Source organism: Astatotilapia calliptera, chromosome 12 (genome assembly GCF_964374335.1).
Source record: "Astatotilapia calliptera chromosome 12, fAstCal68.1, whole genome shotgun sequence".
Lineage (NCBI taxonomy): Eukaryota > Metazoa > Chordata > Actinopteri > Cichliformes > Cichlidae > Astatotilapia > Astatotilapia calliptera.
In genome coordinates this window covers 17971063-17996355 of record NC_137433.1, presented here as the reverse complement: position 1 = coordinate 17996355, position 25293 = coordinate 17971063, and the positions used below count along the sequence as shown (strand labels likewise).

Below are 25293 nucleotides of genomic sequence, written 5' to 3'. Positions count from 1 at the left end.
TCCAATTATAAGGCCTTCCAAGTTGCAGGGAGGTGGCCAAGGGCTGTTTATATTTGCCAGTGATATTTGGAATGAGGGAACGGAGAGAGTTAGGAAAGGGAGAGGAAACCATGGAGGGAGGGGAAGAGAAAATAAATTACCAAGATGGTCCAGGAAGTGTGAGGCAGGTAATTGCAGTTGACAGTCCAGTCTGCCACATAGTTAATTTGAGCTTGAGCCCAGGTCCCTTCCACTATAGCACACCATACTTATACATAGCACAATCTGTCTGCATAGGTACATGCCCAGACACCATCTCTGTCTCGCTCTCTCTCTTTCTGTCTCTGGCAGTAGAATTATGTCGTCAGCAAGATATGAGTAGCCATGTCTCTTCCAGTCGGTGCACACTCCATGTCCTTATTTTCCCTATAGTTTAATTTTCCACTGAGAAATATTGAATTTTGAGAAGGGTGATAGTGTACCTGTCAGTGATATGGCGTCATCTCTAACTCCCTCTGACAGGTGGACCATTATATCTGCAAGGGAAAATAATCCCTCTCTACTTTAAGAACAGCAAATTTCAACCCTTTGGTTGGGGAAGAGCAGCAAAAGAAGTCCTCTTACCTAAATCTGCTCTGATCGGTTAATGAAAGACATTATTTAGAAAGCTGATTGCTTTTTCAAAGTGAACAATCAGTATGTGTGTTTACCTTCAGTTATTTGAGACTCTATTGTGGTGAACCTGACTGTGGGTATACTCGGATAGAAATGCACGTAGTGAAAATGTGCAAGTTTTCTTTAAGTGCATGGTGATTTTAATCTACTTAAATGAGTTGTAAAATATATCATAACATAACAAATGTGCCATTTTTGTATGGTCTAATCTAATTCTGACTAAAGTTCAAACTCTGTAATCGCAAATTCTTCCAGGTACAAACCTGCCTAATCTAATCTAATCTAGGTTAATAAAACTGAACCTATAATCTAAAAACTCAGATTTATAGTTCACTCACATTACTGTAAAAATAGGATGACAACCCTGTTGTGACTAGGAAAGAATCAGTGGTTGTCCAGTGATTGAATTTAAGTGACTTCAGTGACTGACTGAAAGTAGTGAAACACTCCAATTCTGGGCTAGCACTTTCACGAGACAGTTGCACTGGTCACCTGGTGGGAGGCAACCTATCTCCAAACAGTTACAGTCTAACTCAGACAGATTTGCAAATAATTGCGGTCATATTTGTAAACAGACAGATTGCTATCACTCTGAGTTAGTCTGTGCCAGTTAGCGAACCTTGCAACAGTGAGCAAGTTTGCCAAGGGCCTTTGTCATTTTGCGGTCACCCTCCTGCAACAACTATGTCACTTTTTCTGTAGGAATTTTTGAATTTCTTTTTCAAATCAGTGAGGTTCTGTCTGGACTCCCAATGCAAACAGTGAAAGTGTGTATAGAAAACAACAGATTTGAATCAGACAGCAACAGATTTGCAGCTTTCACCAGTTTATTACGAATAATTGCTGTATTATCAAAATAGATTGCATGCAGTTGCCAGCCTGATCCCATTTGGTTGCAAGCTGATAGCAGACTGACTCTATGACTGCATGTATGTATGTATGTACCAAAGTTGCTTTGAAGACAACAACTTCAAGTGGTCGCAGAGCACCTGGTCTCCTGTCCAGAAGAATTTCAAAGCTAATAATCAGCTAATCAGCTAATAACTCAATATACACCATCAATGTGTCACACACAAATGTTAAAAACTACATTTTATGTTTAGTGAGACAAAAATGTAGTTATGTTTTTATGAACCAAGCTAATAATCATATTGATGACATCTGCTCAAACATGGTCCAGTTGGAGATTGAGCTCAAACCAATCCTAATTTCACTGTGCTGTCCTCACTGTTAAGGTTGGGTATGCCCAATGGCCCCACAGTCTACTGTACCATGGACGACATCAACCCCTCTGGTCCCACATCCCTGCAACCACTTGACATTTCTATCGACATTTCCCACGGTGCTCTCACATTAAAGGGCGTGACATTTCATTTGCACACGATGTTGATTAAAATACACCCTTATGGTCTCAAGAAAAAAAGGGGGGTGCGGGCCCTTTTTGTACCCTCTTCTTTGGGAAATTGCGAAAAGATTATGGAATAAATAGAAGATCAGCTGTCTAAAGGAATAATGAAAAGGTTGTGCTGATGTTCTCTACAGATTTCAAGATGTGAAATCGTAACACTTTTAATGCGTTACTTAACATGTTGTGTTTAGAGAAGAGATAGTCAACAACGAAAGAATTCAGGTTTTTGAAGTTCATTGAGACGCATTTCATTTCAGTGGTTTGTTTCAGGCCTGTGAGGTTTTGACAGCATTCCTCTTTGCAATGCCTCTTAATGCAAATAAAACCTGATTTGAATCAAGCTGAATTCAGCCAGAGTCCATCAGTGGCAGGTCATATTTACGTCTGTGTCAGGCCACCTGCATTGTGCTGTTGTCTCCTGATGTGTTAGCCCCAGCTGGACTTGTATGATCTGACTCCAGGCCAGGTCTCACCTGCCAGCTCCTATCGGGTCCTCCACTTGTGTACTGGCCTGGGGCCTGTCACTGATGGGCAGCCTGCCGTCCACTCTAAACGGCTGGTTTCCAAAGACATTCACTGATGTCTGCTCTCCTCTGCCTGAAACGGCTTCTGACAAGACACTGAGATGTTTATTTCCTTATTCTGCTCATGTTTCATCTTTGTCTGTTCTATGCTTGACTTAAACTTTAAGTTGTTAATTGTTTGATATTTAGAAGATGTGCGTGGAAATGTATGAATATCAGAATTAACTTCAGGATTTTGCAGTTGTGTCGTATCTGACAACGTTTCGTTGTGGGATTAGTCTGTGTAACCTGTGTTTCATTTTCTCTTTCCAACTGTTAAAGGATCATTACATGTATAACTCAATTATATTAAATTAGCTTAAAGGGAAATATATAGCTATGAAATAGGCATTTATGGTATACCTTTATCCCCAAGAAGCCAATAGCAATCCAGAAAATGTAACATACTAATCTAATTAAAAGCAGTTGATATGATACCCAGTGACCGCTCAGTTGTTAAACTAGGAGAGGTGGGGGGGGGTTAATCATAGCCTGTGAGCAGTTTCGTATAATAGAACCATAATATGATAATTAGTTCACTTTTAGCCAAACTTATCTGTGTCAATAAAATATATGGCCAATCAGGCAGCATCTCTTGGCCTGATCCACTAGCACTAGACAAAACATCCTCTATTCACAAATCATGTAGCCCTGCGTTAATGGCAGTAACATGTAAAGGCATGGCAATAATGAGAGTCTAGTATTGCTACAAGGTGTTAGGACCCTATTATGCCTTACAGATAAGCTAATTTGGCAACTATTATGAGCAGGTTGCCCTTCCACCTTGATAGTATTTCTGTAATTACTGTAGTGACAGCATCATCCCACATGGTTACCCTATTATAGGGCAGGAGATTGTGTTTAAGTGATTCGGTTTATTAGTGTACCTTATGTCATAAGCAAATTCAGGGAAAAAAAAAACAACTTCTTGTGATCTTCACCTGCATAAAAAAAGGTTTAAGTAGAGAATTTGATTGCAGAACCTTTTATTCTGCCCCTCTAATGAACTGTCCCATTTTGTAGCAAACTGCTCCATCATTTTCAGAAAGGTATTTATTCTGGCAGTAGTTCACACCAGCAGCAGACTATAGTTACAGAGCAGCTATCATAGTCTGCCATCAAGCTATGGAGATGACAGTTATATCATCAACTCTATCAGCTCTCCTCAGTGAAACAGTTTGCAGTGTCTACAGGGGCACACACAAACAAACAGTTTTCCTAATATTCCTTTTGCAAGCAGACAGACTGTGAGGGTCCCTTCTAGCTATCCTAGCTCAAGGGGAGGGCAGCATGCCTGCAGAGAAATGTATATATAGAGAAGGAGAGAAAATGAATATAGGAAAGGAGGAGGAGAGAGAGACTTATCAAGTAAAAGAGAGGGACAAAAAGACAAAAGGGGGAGAGAGACGAGAAGTGACCCTAAATTGGGAATCTATTACTGAGGCATAGGTGCAGCAGCCCCTCTCTGTCTCCCGTAAACACACAGAAATGTGTTCAACTGCAAGGGCTTTATAAGTTTCCCCTTCTCCAGAGTAATGTGCTTTGAATGGCTGGTAAAATGGGACTGGGAGAATTTCATTCCCGCTGCCTCCCCAGGCGACTCACCTTTGGCCCAGCAATGATATGAGCCCTTTTCTATTTTTTCCACTTTTACTCTCCCTCGTTCCCTCTTTCCATCTACCCGACTGATGGAGAGGAGGAGAAATAAATGGAGAGCAGCAGCACAGCAGGGGCTGGAGGTATGGGAGTATAGACAGAGGCACAAGTGGAGGAAGATTGGGATACAGGGCTTATTTATTTAGTGGAATGAGGCAGGTGCCTTATCCACAGCTCAGATTAGCTCATCTGTTTATGCTAAATGCCACACCATGGGAAGCACGGTCATGTCACAGGAAGTACAGAAACCCATTTTTCTCACTGTATGCTGCTCCCACCAATTGCTGGATCTGTTTTGTTCACCTGTCAGACCTTTACTGGGATTGGTGTATCAGATATACTCAGATTATTGGCTTCTGATATCACTTAGCTATGTAAAACAGGTAGTTTAGCTTGCTGATGTCTGCTTCTTATTTTACTTTATTTAAGTATATGTTATAATATTTTTTTTTCTTCCCTGTGACTAAGATAATGATTACCCCTCCTCCGGCTGTTAATATGTGGGTTATTGTACATTTATAAGTTGACTGAATGAAAATGTGATCCAGTCCTGTTTGGCCCCCGTACAGACAGTCATGAAGCGCTGGATGGGTCTTTTAGTGTCCACTTAGACATGACCAATTGAGTTTAAAGGGTGATAACACTATAGACAGGTGATATATCAAGGGAAAAACTTAAATCCTTTACTCATACAGTAAAGCTATCCAGTGGCTCAGGGGCATTATTGTGAGGCATTTTTCTGGCATAGTGTGCCTTTAAAGGGGAGGGTGACTGCACATCATTATAAAGGTTTTCTGAGTGATCACCTTACCCTATCATGGGAGAGATCGGTTTCAGGAGAAAACATCTTTGGAAGACTATACTTTCCAGAGACTTTGACACAATAATATCTGTACCTTTAGTATAAGTTTTTAAAATAAATATTTGGGCAATCCTTCTGACCTTCTGACCATCTTGATTGTTTTAAAAGCCACTGTGGTTGTGTGTAAAGGTAACAATGACTGTGTAACTGTCCGATCATTAATAAATGTTTATATGACTTTAGAGGAGTCAATATAACATTTTATTTACAGTATTTTGTACAGTATATTTATCAGTACATTTATATTATGTTTTAATACTTTGTGTGATTTTTTTATTGTCATTATAGTCATCTTTAAATGACATTTTTAATTCTCCTACACATAAAATCATAAAAATTACTGCAGCTATAATGATATTTGTCACAGTTTCGAAGAACCAGTCTTATTTACAGTTTACGTTGAGTCCCAAAGTAAAACCTAAATATTGGTAGAAGCTAAATTCAGCAGAATAGAAAGAACAGTGTAGTGTGCTTTTGGAGGATCAAAAGTCCATCCATCCATCCATCCATCCATTCGCTTCCGCTTATCCTTTTCAGGGTCGCGGGGGGCGCTGGAGCCTATCCCAGCTGTCATAGGGCGAAAGGCGGGGTACACCCTGGACAGGTCGCCAGTCTGTCGCAGGGCCAACACACAGGGACAGACAACCATTCACACTCACATTCACTCGCACATTCACACCTAGTGACAATTTGGATTAATCAATTAACCTATCCCCACAAGCTGCATGTCTTTGGACGGTGGGAGGAAGCCGGAGTACCCGGAGAGAACCCACGCAAACACGGGGAGAACATGCAAACTCCACACAGAAAGACCCCGGCCTGATGGTGTAATTGAACTCAGGACCTTCTTGCTGTGCGGCAACAGTGCTAACCACCGTGCCACCGTGCTGCCTATTGTTTTCATTTTCAACTACTGTTTAGCCAGTACAGTGGTTAGCACTGTCACCTCTCAGCAAGAAGCTTCTGGGTTCAAATCCTCTGCCCTGGGTCCTGTGGAGTCTATATGTTCTCTCTGTGCTTGCATAACTTCCTCCCATAGTCCGTGTTTGTTGGGTCAAGGGTTAATTCTAAATTTTCCTTAAGTCTGAATGCAAGATTGAATGGTTGTCTGTCTCTCCCTGTGATAGACAACCATTCAGTATACTTTGGAACACAGGAACACCTATGCACGGCTCCTCTTTGTAGACTACAGCTCGGCTTTTAATACCATCCGGCCATACAAACTCCGTCCCAAACTCCACCAACTGGGACTTAACTCCTCTCTGTGCAACTGGATTGTGGACTTCCTCACTAACCGTAGACAGAGTGTCAGAGTGGGTAAGAACACCTCTTCCACCCTTGTGGTCAACACCGGTGCCCCTCAGGGGTGTGTTCTGAGCCCTCTGCTATACACTCTCTTCACCCATGACTGTATTTCCTCCTGCGCGTCCAATCTCATTGTTAAGTTTGCAGATGACACTACAGTGCTCGGACTTATATCCAACAATGATGAGACAAACTATAGGACAGAGGTGCAACAACTAGAGTCATGGTGCCACGACAATAACTTGGTCTTAAACACCAAAAAGACCAAGGAGATCATTGTAGATTTCCGGAAGAGGGGTCATAACAACCATCTGCCTCTCTTCATTGGCAGTGAGGCGGTGGAGAGGGTGAGCAGTTTTAAATTCTTGGGGGTAACTGTGACTGAGGACCTGTCCTGGGGCAACCATATCACCTCAGTTGTACGGAAGGCCCAACAGCGCCTCTACTACCTGAGGAGACTGCGGAGCGCACACATTCCCAGATCTCTGATGTTGAACTTCTACAACTGTGCCATCAGCAGCGTTCTGACGTATGGATTTCTAGTGTGGTTCCCCAGCTGCACCAAGGCCGATCAGCAAGCACTCCAGCGGGTGGTGAAAGAAGCTGGCAGAATTATTGGAACAAGTCTGCCAGAGATCAGTAATATCTTCCCCACTCGCTGTCTGAGGAGGGTGCACAGTATCCTGCGGGACCAACATCACCCTGCGCGCCACCTTTTCCATCTGCTGCCCTCAGGGAGAAGGTACAGGTCTATACAGGCCAGAACATCCAGACTGGCCAACAGCCTGTATCCACAGGCTGTGAGGCTCCTGAACTCTCTGCCCCCCTCTCACGGACAATAACCATATCCAACTTCTTAATAGCAATGAACTGGTCTGCATTGGTGCATCATATCTTTATTCTCTTCCCCCTCCTGCCCCCCCCCCCCTCTTTCTTAAATAGATAACTATCATATCTGATATCATATCTCACAGTACAATAATATTGAATGGGTTGCATTGTTGTATTTTGTCATGTTTCTCAGGTCTTTGTCTGAATTTCTACGAACATTATTGCTAAGGATTGTCTTATTGCATTGGAGTCACACTGGGTTAAATATGTACACTTGGGTTTTAAGGGGTATTTATTATTTTCTTCTTTTTTTTGGGTTGTATGGAAGCCCCAAACGCAATTTCATTGTTCTTGACAATGACAATAAATAAATAAATACTAAATACTAAATACTTTCACCCCATGATAGCTGGAATGCTACGATAGGCTCCAACCCTCCCCTGTGAACATAAATTGTATAAGTGGTTAAGAAATGCATGGATGGGTAGATTTACTGTTTGGTAGGTAAAAATCAGTCTTTCAAAACATGTGCTGCATGTGTGAGGGGCTTTCTGGCAGAAAGCCCCGAAGGCAATCTTTTCCCATATGTAACAAGCTTGCTCTATATTTTCTTGGTTATCTGTTTGAGAAGTCCTGTCCTATCAACAAACAGTTTACATGTACTTATTCATGTGACCTCAAGGCAAATGCAAACATTGACTATTGGAAGTGTTTTTAATGACAACTGCCACTTGTCTTGTGAGGTTGGGCTGCTTGTTGAGGTAGAAAAGCTATTGTCAAACAAAATGAGCTTGATGAAATGAAAGCCAAAGAAGCAAAGAAATATTATTTCTTTAAGTTGTGAATTTGATCATAGGTCATATTCTCCTTCACTAGTTCTGGACACATTCATTACCACATGATGTTTCCACTGCTGCACACAACGAAAAGAGCGTGCCCAAGCCTCAACCTTTCACCTCTTTGGCCTCATGCGGAAAATCGTCCTGATAAGACATGTAATAGCTGAAGCATTACTGCAAATGTGTGTCTTTCTGTATATACCTTGTGGATAGCATGTGAGAGGGTCATAACCTCCCCGCATGTGTGGCTCCCACCCACGTCTTCTTTCCCTCACCTTTTTCAATTCACTGAGCTGTGAGGCAGACGCTGGGTGTGCTGTTTTTCTGCCATTAGAAGATGCTAGCTAATGCCTCGGTGATGGCACCACTCACTTCTCCAGTGGCGAAAGTAAATGGAGCAGCCTTTCACAAACAATAAATCCCTGAGGGTCTCTTTCTTTCTTTTCTCCCCCCTCACCTCTGAGCACTGGCTTTTCATTTGTTTTATTTACATAGCCGCCTTTATGAGCTTTCATCAGCAGGTCTGCTTATATATGAAACTAATGGCTTCTCAGAGCTGTAATTTGAAAGCGTGCGTGTGTTTGTGTGTGTTTGTTGGTGTGCGTGTGTGCATCCATCCATATATTTTATGTTGGTATTTCCACCCATGGATTTGCGTGTGTGTGTGTGTGTGTGTTGTCCTCTGTCTTGTGCTTTTGCTCCAGTATATTCCTTTTCTTCTCCTGCCACTTTCCCTTGTTTCCGAACCTCTCTCTCCTGCGCTGTCTGTGCCTCAATATTTCATAATCCCGTTTCTTGTTGATTATCCATCATCCATAATTTTTGGGAGAAGGTCTTCTACTTAATACTTTTGTTCAGCGCGATTTTCTGTGTGCGGGATTATGTCCAAATACAGGCCTGTATGTTTTAGTTATTCCACATGTGCAACTAACTTCTGTATGTTTCATGGGATATCCGCTTTTCATGTTTTGTGCTTTAACAGCAGTAAACTCAGCAAGCAACTCCGAAATAAACAGACACATTTATGTTGTGGGAAAAATAACACTTCCAGCACCTCTGCTTCCATCCTCTGCCTGTTTAACACCCTCCGCACCCCCCTCGGGCTAAACAGAAATGGGTCCAGCTTAGGGCCATAATTGGTCTTGATCCTTAGGCTGCAGGCATATTCCAGCGGTGGGTCTGGATGGGGTGCTTGTTATGTGTGAAAAGGTGGCAGGGGAATGCCTGGCCAGTAATTAACAGTGTGCAGGGGACTGTGGAGGAGGAAATTTAAAAGTGAATGGGGGAGGCCAGTTCATTCTGTGGCCCTGTTCTGCCTCTCTCTCCGCCTCCTCTGTTTCTCATCTATTCAGCCTTGCCTGTTATTGGAGCTGATGGGTTTATAGAGATTTTCACACTTTTTGGAAGTTGAGCTGGCATTGTGAATTTGTTTTCGCTTGCCCGCTCGTTTCTCGCCCCTTTGCCCCAGCTCACCGCACACAAACATGCACCCGTGTCATTCCGTTTCTCCACTGCTCACTTTCTCAGTTCCACTTTTACACATTTTTTTTCTAATCTTTTGAAATATTCATACCACATGTGCAGCCTACCTGTTCACGTAGTAGAGTTGATCACAAAGTTTTGGATATTCTGTGCACTGCAAAAGAAGTGTGGAAAAGTAACAGAAAAATTTGCTCATCAGCAAATTACTCTCTAAATTGAAAGTCTTTCTGTGAATAACAAAGCATATCTTCTCTCGTGTCTCTCATCTCCTGGCCCACATTATTCATTGGTATCACTGAGGCACTTTATCAGGACCCATTTTTACGTGTTACCTCTAACAGATTGGAAGACTCACTCAGCCGTGCACTTAGTTGCTCTCTGAAAAGCTAAGTCTCCATCTTGTGTAGATTATGTCTAACGCAGTGTTCCCCATGGCTGGGCTGTCTAAACAAAGCCAAGAGCTGAGTATACTGTGAGGCAGAATGCGTACATATCGTAAAACCATTGTGGAATGATGGATGTAATACAGTTAGGGTACAAACAAGTCTGTGTATTTTGTGACCCTTCATGTAAAGTAAGCTTATTTTCATTTTTCAAAAGTTGCTGAGTGATAACTGGAGAGCTCTCAACGCATATGTTGTCTATAGCAGGCCATAAACAAGAGCAACACACTATTGGAGAAAGTGTGACACATAGATAAACACTTTCTCCACACATATACATGTTTCTGTATTCCTCACTTGCCCACGAACAAATTCCATCCTTTAAAAACACAATAGGATTTATTGGCACAAAAGCTTATAGACTAAACTCCCAGAACAATGCATTTCAAGACAGTTAAATATCAATATATTATTTATTATGTTTCTCTAGGGTTACAGTATTCAGGGAAATGATTTTTCAGATTTCAGTATTTTCAGACCTGAAAGTGTGACCCAGGTGAATCATACAGATACATTTTTTTTGTCTGCAGGGTGAAATGAAATTAGCCCTCCTATTTTCTATAGGCTCTATAGGGTTTTTTTCCCATTACAAGTAAACATGAAGACGTTTGGGATAATAGACAGCTATGCTGTGCTCATGGTAACAGAAGGATGGACAAGCTTACTGCAAATTGTAGACGATGCCTCTTAATGTTCTGAAAGTGCGAATTTTAAACCCAAGCCTAACCAATTAGTTTCACAGATCAGAGTAAATTAGCAGTAACAGAAAATTAAAACAAACAAAAAAGTGAAATCAAAGTCTTCGACACCTGTTTGAGTCCTGTCGTTGATTGATTAGGATAACTGGGGAGTGAGATTGCATTGGTTTATGGTATTAATAAACAAAAAGATGAGCAATAATTACTTTTTTTTAAACTGTGATTTTTGTTGCAGAGCCATCTTTAGAACATATTAGAAAGGCACACTGAAAAAAAGCATTGCTGCCAAGGTAGTAATCCTTTGTTATAATATGAAGAATATAGATTATGGCTCAGCTTTATAGACTGGATAAAACATGGGATTAAAAATGCGTTCCTCCTGAAATAATCTTTTTTATTATTGTTGAATTTGGGAGCGTGTTTATGCGTCAGTAACAATAACAGTACAATCAACGCTGTGGTGTGTCTTGGAAATAAACCTGCAGTCAACATGCCAGTGAATGAAAATATAAAATAAGGTCAAATGATTGTTAATTACAAAAGTTCTAATTATAATTAAGAATAGTTTGAAATATTAATACCTACTTAAAGACTTGGCTAGGACACACAAGAGGCCTAATTTTCATTCACAGTAATTCACTACATGTTTACAAACAGATAGGCGTATTATATGTGTTATTTGAATATGCGGCAATTAAAATGAGTGTACTATTATGGATTGGGTGCATTAGAACGTAACAGCAATTTTGGGCTTTGGCATCTAAATGTTTCCTCTGATGCCCCTGGGCCTCTTCAGCTGGCTACTGCATGTACTTGTGGAAAGCCCAGTACAAAAAAGACAGCTGGGGAGAGTGTTGCACAGTGTAACACAATGTTCACACACCCATATTGGTCATACAGCTCCTTTAATAGAGCACTCAATGTCCAAGATCTGTACAGTGGAATAAAATGCATTTTCCAATGTATTTTGTACTCTTGTGCTGAACTTAGAAAGTGAGCTGAATATATGTCATTTTGGCTTCTGTTTTAATTTTTTACCTTTACCTAAAGCCAAACTTTGGCGAACTTTGAATAAGATATTAAAAAAAAATAGGATTGCTGTATGCTTCTCCCTCAGCATACACTGGTGCGTTAGCTTGCCAGGGATTCAGCAAGCTCTCTCTACTCTTCTCTAGCCAGGCCAGGTCCAGACTAAACATGTTCGTTTGGGAAGCTTGTTTACAGTGTTTAGGTAGACGGACACACAGGAAGTGTGTTAAGCGATTAGAAATTCCCTGACAGGCCCAAAGATAAATGGATGCCTTGCTAAATGAAGGAAGGAGAGACTTCAAATGAGCTGACGCAGTGAAGCGCCTTTTATGTTTCTCGAAACACTTCAAAAAGTGTACGTGTGTATAAAATGAGATTGTGTGTGGGATAGAGAGAGAGAGCATTTTTAAGTATGTCTTTTCATGTGCAAGCATGTCCCTGTCTGTGTGTGGTTCTTGGGGTAACAGGTGGGGGGTATGCAATGTCCTGGTTAACAAGAGTGTTATTGTGTTGTTCTGTCCTGCATGACTGACTGTCAGCTGTGCGGGGTCATCCTTCTTCCCCCTTAAACCCGGAACACTAGCACGGCAGCTACGCATGCCCGCACACACATAACGCACACACTTTTGAGACACACATACGGAGGTAAGGACCCACCCAGTCATGCACACAAACAGGTTCTGCTATGCATCAGTTGGTGGCCTGTAATTCAATTGAGACTTGATCAGTGATATTTCCGATTTGGTGGCCCGATGCACCCCAGTGAAGAGGCATCTGCTCTCTTTTTCCCCTGCCACAGAGCTGTTCAAGGCTGCAGGCAGCACGAGACATGGCTTGAGAGGTTCACACACACACACATACACAAACAGAAACCCCTCCCTACTCCATGTATCCATAGCTTTCCTGTGTCACTCATACACAGTGCCTCAAGGCACTTTTGCAGTTCTGTTACACTACTCAACAACAATACGCCCTCAAACGCTTGGCTGTTTACTTTTCCGAAAGAGTTAAAGTCTCTCACTTAAAGGATTACCTTTCGCCTCCCTGGACACTCTGACCTCACTTCAGCAGCATATACACATTTCCAGACAGGCCTACACATATGCACATCCGGAGACACCTAAACACATGAATGAACATACACCTCCCACACACACAAAGACAAGGCATGAAAAAAGCATTGCAGAAGTAGTAGAAGTAGCCAAGTGATGATAATGGCCTTTGTCCCAGCTCTACCTTTTCAACAGGGCAATAAAGATCTGTCAGGAACCTATAAGCAAAGCATCCCCCTGCTCAGTTCCTCATTATTTAACCAAAATATACATAAACTTCAGTATTTTTGTTGTTTTTACTATCTTAAATGTTGATCATTCTTCCTTTTTTTCCATGAAACATCTACATCTACAACTGCATTTTCCAAACTTCTTTTCTTCTGCATTGTGATCTGAAGTACTTGTGGTAACACAGGGAGTGGAGTCGTACTTCTCTTCGACTCTCTGTGCACTGAAGTGGAACTCAAGTGGTTTGACAATCTCCACCTTCCTTACAAAGCACCCCTTCTGGGTGGGGCGGGGCGGCCTAAGCACAGAGGCGGGAATCGAGGGTCATAACTGATGGTCTTGTTTACATACAGGTTAATTGTTGCCTTGTGCTATGCTTTTTATGGCACTCTGACTCTGCGTGAATCAAGTTCTAAGCAATGGGTAAAAAGAGGAGTTATGAGGGAGTGAGAAGGACAACCATATCAGCAGCAAGTCCCCTTTGACTGCGAGCATCCGTATGTTTGCTAGTTTGCACTGGCAGGTGTGTGCTTTGTGTCCACTGACACAATCACGCAGCCAGCTCTGTGTTTTTTTTTTAACTTCCCGCTGCAGGAGCGAGGCCAGTATTGTTTTCATCTGTGTGTGTGTATGCCTGTGTCATTGTTGCAACCTGTTGCACACCTCAAACTCTTGATGCATGCTCAGTCATCTTTTGGGGTACCTCAAATGTTATTTGAACCACCCTCTTTGGGCATTTACATTTATCCAAAAAAGAAAGCTTTCACAGGACTCTGTTCGGTCATTTGAAAAACAAAGTACATAGCATAATTAAATAGTTTGAAGAATGACCTTTGCCAGCAAAAGCTTAAAGTAATAATTTTCTGTATGACTTTTTCAGTCTTTCACATGGTTGTGGAGGAATTTTGTCCCACTCTTCTTTAGAACAGTGCTTCAATTCATTGAGGTTTGTGGGCATTTCTTTTTATCCACAGCTCTCTTAAGGTCTAGCCACAGCATTTCAATCAGGCTGAGGTCTGGTCTTTGACTGGGCCATTGCAATACCTTGATTCTTTTCTTTTTTAGCCATTCTGCTGTAGACTTGCTGGTGAGATTGGGTTCATTGCTCTGCTCCATGACTCAGTTTTGGCCAAGCTTTAGCTGTTGGACAAATGACCTCAGATTTAACTCTACTGTACTCTTGTATACAGAAGAGTTTATGCTCGACTCACTGACTGCAAGGGTTCTGTAGCTGCAAAACAAATCCAAATCATCACCCCTCCACCACTGTGCTTGACACTTGTTTGTGCTGATATGCTGTGTTTGGTTTTTGCCAAATGTGTCACAGGAACTTTAAGGCTTGGCATGCTAACTGAGACCTGGAGAGTAAGAGATGTAGCACTTTTTTGCATTTTTTCCGAGTATCAGGGCGAGCACACACCTGAGTGCTTCAGACCAGCAAACTATCAAAACTTCTGTTTTTATAAGAGTGCTCACTTTTGCTGGTGGTCAGTTAATTAATTACTTCCTTAATTCCTATGAAAGTAGTAAGGGTGGACACTTTCTTTTTGCATGACAGTATATATCTGTCTGATTGTCTACGAGTGAGTGTACATTCAAGAAACTTCACAAGTTTGAAGGTCAGCTGTGAAGTAGGACATGGTCTGACCCACAAGTACGGAGTAAATAGTACTGGAAGTAAGGTAACCAAAGTACAAAAGACCAAAGTTTTAATTTTCAGTTATTAGATTTCTAACTCCCCCTATTTGAGGTATCTATAAATATATACCTTCAAAGCCCAAATCTCCCACCGTGTGCTCCTGCAGGGGGATGGTTTAACAATTTCTTTCTTGTATGAGCTACATGTATGTCTGCATTATTGTCTCTCTGTCACTGAGCTTTAACTGTTATCTCTTCATATAGCCTCTTGTGTCGTGGATGAACAAAAGCCACATAAAGGTCTGGAGGATTCAGAGTGTGATGCTCTCCAGCACGCTCTTAATTATGGCTCTCAAGGCAGGAAATGCCGAGCTTATGGGGGTATCAGGTCCTTCACTGTGACACAGTGATGACTGGTTTGATGTAATCCACCTCCCTGGATAAACATTCTGCAAGGATTGGACCACTTTGCACATCTATTTGTAGCCACATTGGGGTGGGCTAGAATGGTGGATGAATATATACACACATTTTCAATGAGAACAGCAAGCAGAACAGTTATTGTAGTCAACTTGTTTTCCATTTTATTTATACTGGTAGTATGTATTCTGTTTAGCATTTCCAATACATTTGCTGGCATATTATGACATACATGGTTACTTTGAGTACTCGCTTGCATAAAGTCCCTCACTCACACCTTGGAGCCACCCTAAATTAACATAATGTCATGCCTGCCCCTTGGAGAATGCAGTAGACAGCTGAGTGCTGGAGCTTATGAGAAAGCTCAGTTGTCAAAAGGGAAGAATTTACATGAAGACGTCGCTTCCAGTTTATGTGCTATGCATGACTCCCACATGCCAGCTATTGCACATGGTATGTGCATGTATGTAATGTGGGGTCGTGTGAGTTGTGGTGGGGGGACTTACATGTTTACATATGCTACTTTGAGTGAGGTGTTTATGACTTTGTTCTTTCCAACTGCTGTGTTATATTTGTGCATCTGTTGCGTATCTGAGCACTTTCATAGTGCCTCTTTAAGTGAGGATGTGTCTGTGAAACAAAGAAGACAAAAGGCTGCCAAAGAAAGCCCACAAGGACTCAACAATCTGTTTGATGTTTCTTTTTTGACCTTGCAAAGTGTGTGAACTCCCAGAGTTCTCCAACAACCGTATGGGAAAACATTGCAGTGACAAAATACTTTTCACATGATGGCATTTGCCAGGTAGGTTAACTATTTCACTGTCATCTTTAGAGGTCACTGCCTGGACTGTGTAAGACACCTCCACCTCCTTCTCTGCCTTTCTTCCACTTTCTTGTCACAAAGAGTAATTTTAAACTAACATACCATATATATGGCCAACATATAAACCCATTGTTGCACTTGGGAAAAGATTCACATATTTGCATTGATATTATATGTAAGTTCAAGGGTTAAAGAAAACTTCAGGACTGGGATTGATTCAGCTGATAAAGAGTCAGTTATTGCTTCATAGTTCACAAATTACTGCCAGTACTTGCTTTTAAAAGAAAAGTCCTCAGAAATATGTTCAAACATCGCTATAAGTGATGTGTTTTGTTCCAGCTTCACTTATTTTCCAAGAGTTGTGTGAAATAGCATTACCCTGTAGCACTGAAGTATGGTATGTGGCAAGCCAGCCCAATAACAAAGAACGCATGCACCCATGCATACGCACACATAATCGCGCACATAGTCGCACATGCTCACACAGTGTGTCAGCAGGTTATACTGTGAATGACTTGAAGTGCTGTGTAAGACATACATTTGCACATAAACAGCTACTAATAAAGAAGCCAATAAATACTGTGCACCTTCTCAGATATTCAGGTATGCAGCATGCATTCAGAAAGTGAACAGAAATGTGTGAACTGAACCTGTAGAGAAATATTAAAAGCTAAATTCTATGCTGTGTGTATAAATGCATTTTTCTTTCTTCTTGATTCAGTTGTATATTTTAGCATTAAAGCAACCTTTCCATGTACAAACAGGATTCATATTATTCTGTTTGTTGAAGCCTGGACTCTTTTTTTTTCAGTCCTTGGCTGTTGGGTTTTTGTGTGTGTATAAGTGTAAGTGTACTTATAACATCCATTTACAGTGCCACACGATAGGAAATCTTCCGCAACCCAATCTGCATGTCTCAAACCATGAAGGTGGAATTTTATCCTGTAAAGGGTGCACTAAATATTAGTAATCGGCTGAATCAGAATCCACCTTTTGTATTCAATGAGTCACTCGGCAAACTTGTCCACCTCAGTTTTACCCAATGACTCAACTTCCCATCTCGCTCTGTGACTCTGTGTCGCTTACCCTTGCTTTCACCCAGCTTTTCCAACCATACCTCCCTTCAGACACAAGTCCATTTCCGCTCTCTTCCCCACTCAACAAATATGTTCTTTGGAGCCCTTCCCAGAATACTTTGGCATGCACCCATGCCCACTCCCAATCTGCTCTCTTGCTTGAAACAGATCCAGAGGACAGCAGTAAGGGGGCAGTAAGGGTGCCAGGGGGTACACCCATATAGTTATTGGGAAATCAGGATGCGGCTTTCCTGTTTGGACGTGGTTTACTTTCACCGAGAAGGCTTCGCGAAGCAGGCCCCTGCCTAAAAATATTCTCGTTCTCTTTGATGGAAACTGTGACTCTGCCTAATGAGCGCTGTAAAGTTATGAACAAGTGATGAGAGGCTGGACTAGAGAGAGATGAGAGATAGATAGGAAGGGGGTGAGAGAGGGATGGGAGACAGATGGGTGGTGGGGGGTATATAAGTAGAGGGTGAGACAGGGGAGGAGTAATGGGGTGAAGATAGGACATTACGGGTCAGCGTGTGACACATCTGGGTTAAACAAGTCTTCAGTATTCGTGAAGCCACAAATGATATTCCCAAAAACGCAGTGTATTTCGAGTCAGGGGACATTATGTCTGATTGTTTAAGCTGAAGCATACTGTTTCCCATGCCCTAACAAAAAACATACGTTTTAGAAGCGGAGCATTTGCAACCAGAGTAGGCAAAAATTCAGCATGCTGTATCTGTTCCACTTCCTTCCAGATATGCCGCTTTAGTGTATTATACTTCAGAGAAGGACTTAACAGAGAAGCCTCTGTTGCTGACTTGTACTACTTTTTGCCTAAAGAATCATTTTATAAGAAGTTTCTGTATGAACTTTGACATCTTTCCCAAACCACAAACTTGCATTTTCTGCTAATTACTAGCACACTGTGTTGTTTCATCAATGCCTTTCTCGACAAACTCTCTTTGTGTACCTTACTTCATGTTTCATCCCACTCCTGTTTCGTCAGAACCCTGTTTGTCGTCTCATCTTTCTAACTCACCACTTCAGAGCTGCTCACTAAGGCTTGAGCAATCTCCCAGTAATGGTGTTTTTAAGTGTCCTGTTTGTATAGAGGGTCTATGGAGAGAGGGCCTGTGAAAGAGCCAATGACTAAGTGGGGCTTGTTACAGTGACTGAGCTCATATGCAGAGCCCAGTCATCCACTGGGGGACTGGCTGCTACTGTAGTCTGGCTGTGGTCTCTGAGCTATCACCAGCCAACACAGTTTTAGCAGTCCACTGTAATGCGACACTTGGGGATTTTACAAAGTGTGACGGCTATGCGTACTTGTACCTTGTGTGCTATGTTGTAGTTAATGTTTTTTTTAATGTAGGTCTGCATTTCCCATAAGCACAGGTTCCTTTGTGTCCATTTCTGTGTGTGTGTGTGTGTGTGTGTGTGTGTGTGTGTGTGTGTGTGTGTGTGTGTGTGTGAGAGAGAGAGAGAGAGAGAGAGAGAGAGAGAGAGAGCAGAATAGCAGACAAATTTGTGTCTTCATGTGTATCGGGTGAGTGTACACACAGATGCAGATGCATAATAATCATCTTTTCTCTGATTTCATTGTTGCTACAATAAGTCTTTCTGAGTGCCCCTAAAGAATTGCTAGACATCTCCCTTCATGTCTTCATGTCTGCTTTAGATTTCTTTTCATGGTTTCTTTCAAATTTTAGTGAAGTTATTTGCTTTTACTTGGCCATTGATAAAAGCCAAGTGACTTTGATGCTGGGGGAGAGGAACCTATGGCAATGAGCCTTGATGAGACAGCCAGCCGGCCATCCAGCCAGGTTTTCATTAGATGAATGCTGTGTGGGACTCTAGCCAGGTAAGATGGGCGCCAACATACTGGAGCCAACCAATATAGTTATAGCAAGGTGCTCTGTATTTCACTTCCTCTATGTCACTGACCGTCTTTGTGGAAGTCAGTGTCTGTCTCTCCATTGCCGTCTCTCTGTATAACCTGTGTTGCTTGAACAGCTTCCATGCTCTTTGCAAATCAACACACCCAGCGCAGTGATTTCCATAAAGATGTCTTGGCCGAGCTTTGTTTAAGAATAGGTCGACTGAAATAGGAAGGTTAGTGGTAAATGTCAAAGAAAGATCAAAGAGGATGGGGAACATGGAGAAAAACAGAATGAAATACAGGCATAAAAACAGGAATATCAGCAAAGACGTGCTATGAAAATATTTGAACATTTAAAAGGTTCATGACTAAATTGATGCAGTTGAGCTACTTTCATTATTTTTGCATCTATTTAGAACATGCATGTATTTTCTGGTATTTCAATACAGCATACAGTGTCCACATTATGTAATTCACTGCACACTCACATATATAGTATTATACAGTATAATGCAAGACCCAATATTTATACTTCCTGGAGTGTCAGTAGAAAAGAAGATGCAGTATATTATGTGTTTCTCACAGAGAAAAGCACATTAAACAGTAGAGCTCTACATCAAGCATCTAAATTAAAAATTTAAAAAAACAAATCTTTTGTTTCTTGTCTAAACAGTGTCACAAGCGAAGGTCAGTGAGCACTGAAGAGTGTGTGAGGGGCAGCTGTGTGTGCATTTCCAGGGCCAGTCTTTTACTGATGGTCAATTTTGCCCCCATACCATGCAGGATGCCCTGGATTCCCACAGATAATAATAGCTGCCAAGAGTGGTGTTGAAGAGTACAGCTGTGGCACGACTTCTCCGCTCTGCCTAGTGACAACACATCATTTCAAATGACACCTTGACCTTCTGCACCCAGTCCACTTTTTCTCAGAGACATTACATTTGTGTGAAAATACAACAAGTATATGTAGTGTTAATGTTAATAAATAGGTGGTATTTACTGACGGGGTGAGATGTTGGAAAACGGGAGTCATTTGCAGGTCACTTTTGACTCAGCAGTCACCTCTCATCAAACATTTCCCTGCTGTTCCATTGCTTCTCTTGTCTCTCCACATTTCACTTGAAGAATTTATGATCCCAAAAACAGAAAGACCCACACACAGAAGCCTCTGTTCACTCATTTGATTTCTACTTTCGCATTTAGTATGCATGGGTCAGTTGTTCAAACATTTACTGTACTCAGTATCTGCAAGTCTACAGGTGTTAGGAGAAGTGAGCGGGCCCATTTGTGTGGATCAGTGTATTCATACATGGCATGGCAAATCCTCTCAGTGATTGTTTTAACTTCTGAGAGCCTGCGTGTGTGTGCACACGATGCGACAGATAGCTTATATCTATCGGGGTGTTAAGCTGATTAGTGTGAACTGTGGCCAGGTTCATTTGCATACGTTTCTTATCTCATTAGATTAGTATCAGCCTCTGTCACCATGCAAGGCCTCGGCTGGGATGTCTTCCTACTTCGCTCTGTGCGCATAAACACACACAAACACACAGTCACCCTTGATGCCCCCTGGCAAACAACAATGCTAATGTGTAACACCAGCCAAGAAGTGCAGGCTCCTCATCTCCTCTTGTCACCAGCACTACTACACTGCTGTCACGCCAACACATCAAGTCTTGTCCTCAGGCTCTTTGTGTCCCTGGTCTTATCAAGGTCATTAGCTCACATTTTTTATTCCCATCTCTATACTGTCTTCCTTACTCATCTGATGAATTTTCTTTCTTCTTTGTTTACATTTATTTATTATTCTGGGTGTTCAAGCTGGGATAGGCTCCAGTCTCAAAGCCAGAACACACCTTGAAGTGTGAGGTGGTTAAGAGGGTGGATTGATGGATTGATTGATGGATTGATAACAAAAGTTGGCTATACCTGGGTTCCCCTGTCACCCTTCCACCCATGCCCTTGTGCTTTGCAAGGTAAACATGTTCATATTAACTTCATGGGCTGTGGATAGTCTTAGAATATCAAAAACTCTTGCATCGGAATGGGCCTGGGTTGGTTTATTATTACATGTAATTTTGAAAAATAAGACGACATATCTGTATGGTGAGAAGCAAAACTTTTGAGAGAAATTTACAACGCTTACATATTACAGCGTCAGCATCATTGTTTTCTCTATTTTCCACAATGATTTGAAGTGAGTGTAAGGGCCACTTTCATTTGCTGTGGTTTCCTCGGGCACTGCTGGTGTTTAAAGATGCTTCTCCCACTGCTGCTAGATAACATTTTATTTACAGTCATGCCTTCCTTAGCAAGGACAGTATTAACAAGTTGTCATTTCTGCCACGCCTGTGGACAAACCAATACATTGTTCTCATTTATCTATCAAGTGCTTGCCTGCTTTGAGTGAGTGGACCCACACAGGGTCCTTGTTTCAGCACTGCTCAGTCATCTCCTGTACATATTTCTATTGTCAGGCAAAGCCATACACACTGGTTGAGACAGTGTAAATCATTGCCTCAATAGCCAGCAAAGACAGACAGAGGTCATGTTAATTTTTAGTTAGAGCCAGAAGTTACAATTAGCTGCTGAGGTCAGCAAATGTCCTCCTGCAGAAATATGAGTATCACTGCAGATAAGCCAAGATTGAAGCAGTCTGGAAGTACAATAAAATGGAGACCTTAGCTTTTCTAGTGCTTTTACTATTAGCAACTGATACAGAAGAGATAAAAATCACCTAATCACTTTTCTCAATTAAAGAATACTATGCAGAATTTCAAGTCATTTGGCTTGTAGTATTTGAGAATGGTAAGAAAAGAGCACAGATAAGATTATTGCAAGGCAGAATTGGCTTAGAGCAACTTTCTCAGTATTGTTATTATTCTGCGACTCTCTCCCCAAGTGCTGCTAATCAGTTTCATGTCTTTTTTTGTCTGTTTGTGTTGTTTTGTTTTTTTGTTTTTTTAAAGGACTTGTGTGAAAACAATCATCAATCTCAACAATCAGTCAAACTATAAATAAAAAAAGATCTGAACCCCACGTGCATTGTCTCATTCGCTAGACTAATCCTCAAAAAGAGCAACATTTTGACGAGCTAATTTGTTTTGCCGCCGACTTAATTTGATTTACTTATTAATCACTAACCTGCTCTTACACTGTAAGGGTTGAAGTCATACGTCTACCTCGCTTTGCTGAGCTGTAGGCAAACTGATCAGCAAACACAGCTCTATGTAAGGTCACAACTGTGTGGGATATTGTTGAAAAGAACATAGCGTGCGACCATGAAACTTAAAACGGCATTCACAGCGCTGGAGTGAAAAGGATCAACACATAAACCTTGTCCTTGCACGTGGCTTTGAATTCGACACATTTAGCGGCATCGTCCCATGCACTGCACAGAAAGCGCTTTGGAAATGATTTGTTCATGTTCTACAGTTGCATTAGAAAGGTGGGTGCTGAAAGGTGTTCTCAAGGTGTTGTTTTTTTATTTTTTATTTGTGATACTTTATTTATCACTATACTTCTGATTAGATGAGATGAAGCCTACCTGTACACCAGCAGAGAGAGTAACTTCTTTTTCTTCACACTCTTGAATGTTGGTCATCTTTTTTTACCAAAAAAACTGAAGGGTGTGAGCCAGTCAGTGACGACAGTTACTTCAAACTTGTGATAAGTTTATACCTGACCTCTCCTAAGTTTAAGACTCTGTCATGTCAGACAGAGTCCCAGAGTTTACCTTTTAGAGACATTTTTTTGTACCGTACCTCCTTTGCGATGAAAGGAGTACATGTACATGCCTTCGGGTTAACTGTTAGTTAGAGTTAGTGGGAAAAAGAGAGCTACCGAGACAGCCCCTCACATCTCTGTTCCCTTCAAGAGGCTAATGCCTTATTTATAACACTGCACCCCCCCAGGTGCACACCTCAGGTCCCTGCACAGCCCCTTCTCTTCCCCACAGGTATACTCTGTGCCTGTGCCTCGTACTGTGCTACCTAGCGCACCTTCACATGCCTTTCCTTTCAACATCCCACTCCTGCGGCTGCATGAGAGGAAGAAGTTGGGGAGAGAGATACAAAGACTCTGCGTGACGCACATACAATCTGCAGACTGAAGCGGTTTCACAGCCATGGTCTCCGATGTCTCGCTGCAGTTCTCTCGTGTGTTGGAGAAAAAGAACTGAATCCCCTATCCTCCAGCCCTGCTCACTCCCGCCGAGCCGAAGAAACACCACAGAGGAGACAGAGAGAGCGAGAGATGGAGAAAAAGAAAATGTGGAGGAACACTAAAGAGATGGTGAAGTAGAATCGGAGGGGAGGTGAATGGAGAAGACAAAGAAGTGGTAGGGGGGTGTGAGGGAAAAAAAGGGAGATTGAAGAAAGCATGATAAAGAGGGGAAGAAATCGAGTCTCGCTCTTTTTAAACTTGGAGATTCTCAATCCCTTCTTCTCACTCCAACCTGCATTTCTGGGTCACTAGAGACATTTAAACTGCACTTATAATTAACAGCTATTTTTAAACAGGGAGGGAGAAGTGGAGCGGTGGCGAGGTACAAAAGCATTAAAATTGCCCCAGATTCGCTATTGAATAGGACACATCAAGGCAATATGCTGGCAGATCAAAGTGAGCGAGGAGAAAGGAGACAGGGCCGATCAGTGGGGATAAATTGTTCCCTTTATAATGGCATAAGAATAGACCTCTTTGCAGCTGAAACAATTTAATAACTGCATTCATTACCTCTGTCCAGCTTGTCTGTCTGCTGCACAATGTGTAACCGCTTTACTACCTCTCTTTGTCTCTAGTTCCCTCTTCCCCTTTGTTTTACGAACTTATCACTTCATTCCTTTCTTTTCTTTACACTCTTTACACATCCTACACCAAGTCCAGCATCCACTGCAACCTTTCCTCTAGCCCCTAAAACCATCGTCTTCTCCTAAATGTTCCAGCAGTAGCTACAGCGGCAGAGTTTCCACTGAGCCCATGTGCTGCAGGCCCCACAATGAAGATGTGCAATGTCTGACACTCTTGGAATGAGAGCCCTAATAGAAGAGGAAGCGGTTATCACAGGGCTCCCCCAGGACCAGCCTCTGTGTGCCTGACGCTAATTATGGCGCATGCAAATGAATGTGCAGCATTAAAATCAGGAGGAGCCTGCCTGCCTGACTCTGTGTGTAGAGGGGTTGTGTGTCAGTGTGTGCGTTTAGCCGTGTACGAGTGTGTAACCGGTATCATGTTTGTGTGTGTCTGTGTGCATGAGCGCGTGTGTGTGTGCGCGTGTAAGTTCACAGACCATTTGCTCACAAATAAGCTCCCATATTCTTACATATGCACACTTTAGGTGCTTGCGCTTGTTTGGATACATATAGGTGTGAGCACAGTTGCATGTAAGCGCGTAGTAGGAACGAACAGTTAGGCCAATATCCCTTTTACCTTTTCACACCTCCAAAGGTGCAGATGCTTAGACCCATTTGTTCTTTATTGTTTTATTCAGCAGCATAGACTCAAGGCATAGGCCATGCATCAAGGATTAGGATGAAGAAACAGGTAATAACACAACATCTCTGTCTCATTCTTTCTGTTTCCCTTTCTCTCGCTTTCTCATGCAAAGATGTGAATCCTGGCACAGAGGATCTCACAGGAGGATTCCTATAAATACATCTCCCTCACATTCACCAGCAACCTCTCCAAGAGGGCGTCTTTATTAAAACCATTTTGTCTTCCCTGTGTGCCCTTTGTATGCTAGTGTGTGCATGTATGTTTGTGTGCGCACACATACTTTTAGTATATGTATACCTGCATAGGTTTATGAGTGCATTACTGCATGTGAACGCTGTGAAAGTTTATGTACTTTTACTTGAATTTATTATTTGAGAATGTTTTTATAAGTGGCATCTTCATGTGACAGCCTAGGTCTGTTTTCCCATTGTTTGTTTCCGTGTGACTGTGTGCACTTTTGTGTGCGTTTATGTCTGTGCGCACATGTGTGGTATATATGTTGGCCATCTTATCTCCCCATTAGCCTCTTGTGCCCTGACCAGTATTCCCTCTCTCCCCTTCCTGCTTTCTCTAATGGGTAATTTAGCCATGCTCGCCTGACATCTAGCCTATTCCTTGTTTAGTTGCCATGGCTACGCAGGCCTATGGATTGCTCCCTTGCTCCCCTGGCCTTGCTGTGGATGCTATAGATGTCTCAACTATTAGAGGGCAGAGCTGCTAAGCACAGAGCGCACACTTAGTCTCTCATATATTCGGTGTAGAGTGTGCAAATTAAAAATTGAGCACTTTGTCTTGAATATAGATTCGTCTCTTCACAGAGCAAAATCTCGGACTCCAGTAAGTAAAGTCATCAGCTGGTGAAGCCAGTGGTTTTGCTGTTTGTTTAACAACATTTTTAAGGCATTTTAAAGGCTACATTT

At 42.0% G+C, this 25293-nt stretch overlaps 1 protein-coding gene across 5 annotated transcripts in view; it reads left to right on the top strand.

Annotated features, from left to right (window-relative positions):
* The window catches only part of LOC113033075 (uncharacterized), a 308229-nt gene that overhangs the window by 261879 nt on the left and 21057 nt on the right, over positions 1 to 25293 (top strand). The window lies entirely within an intron of this gene.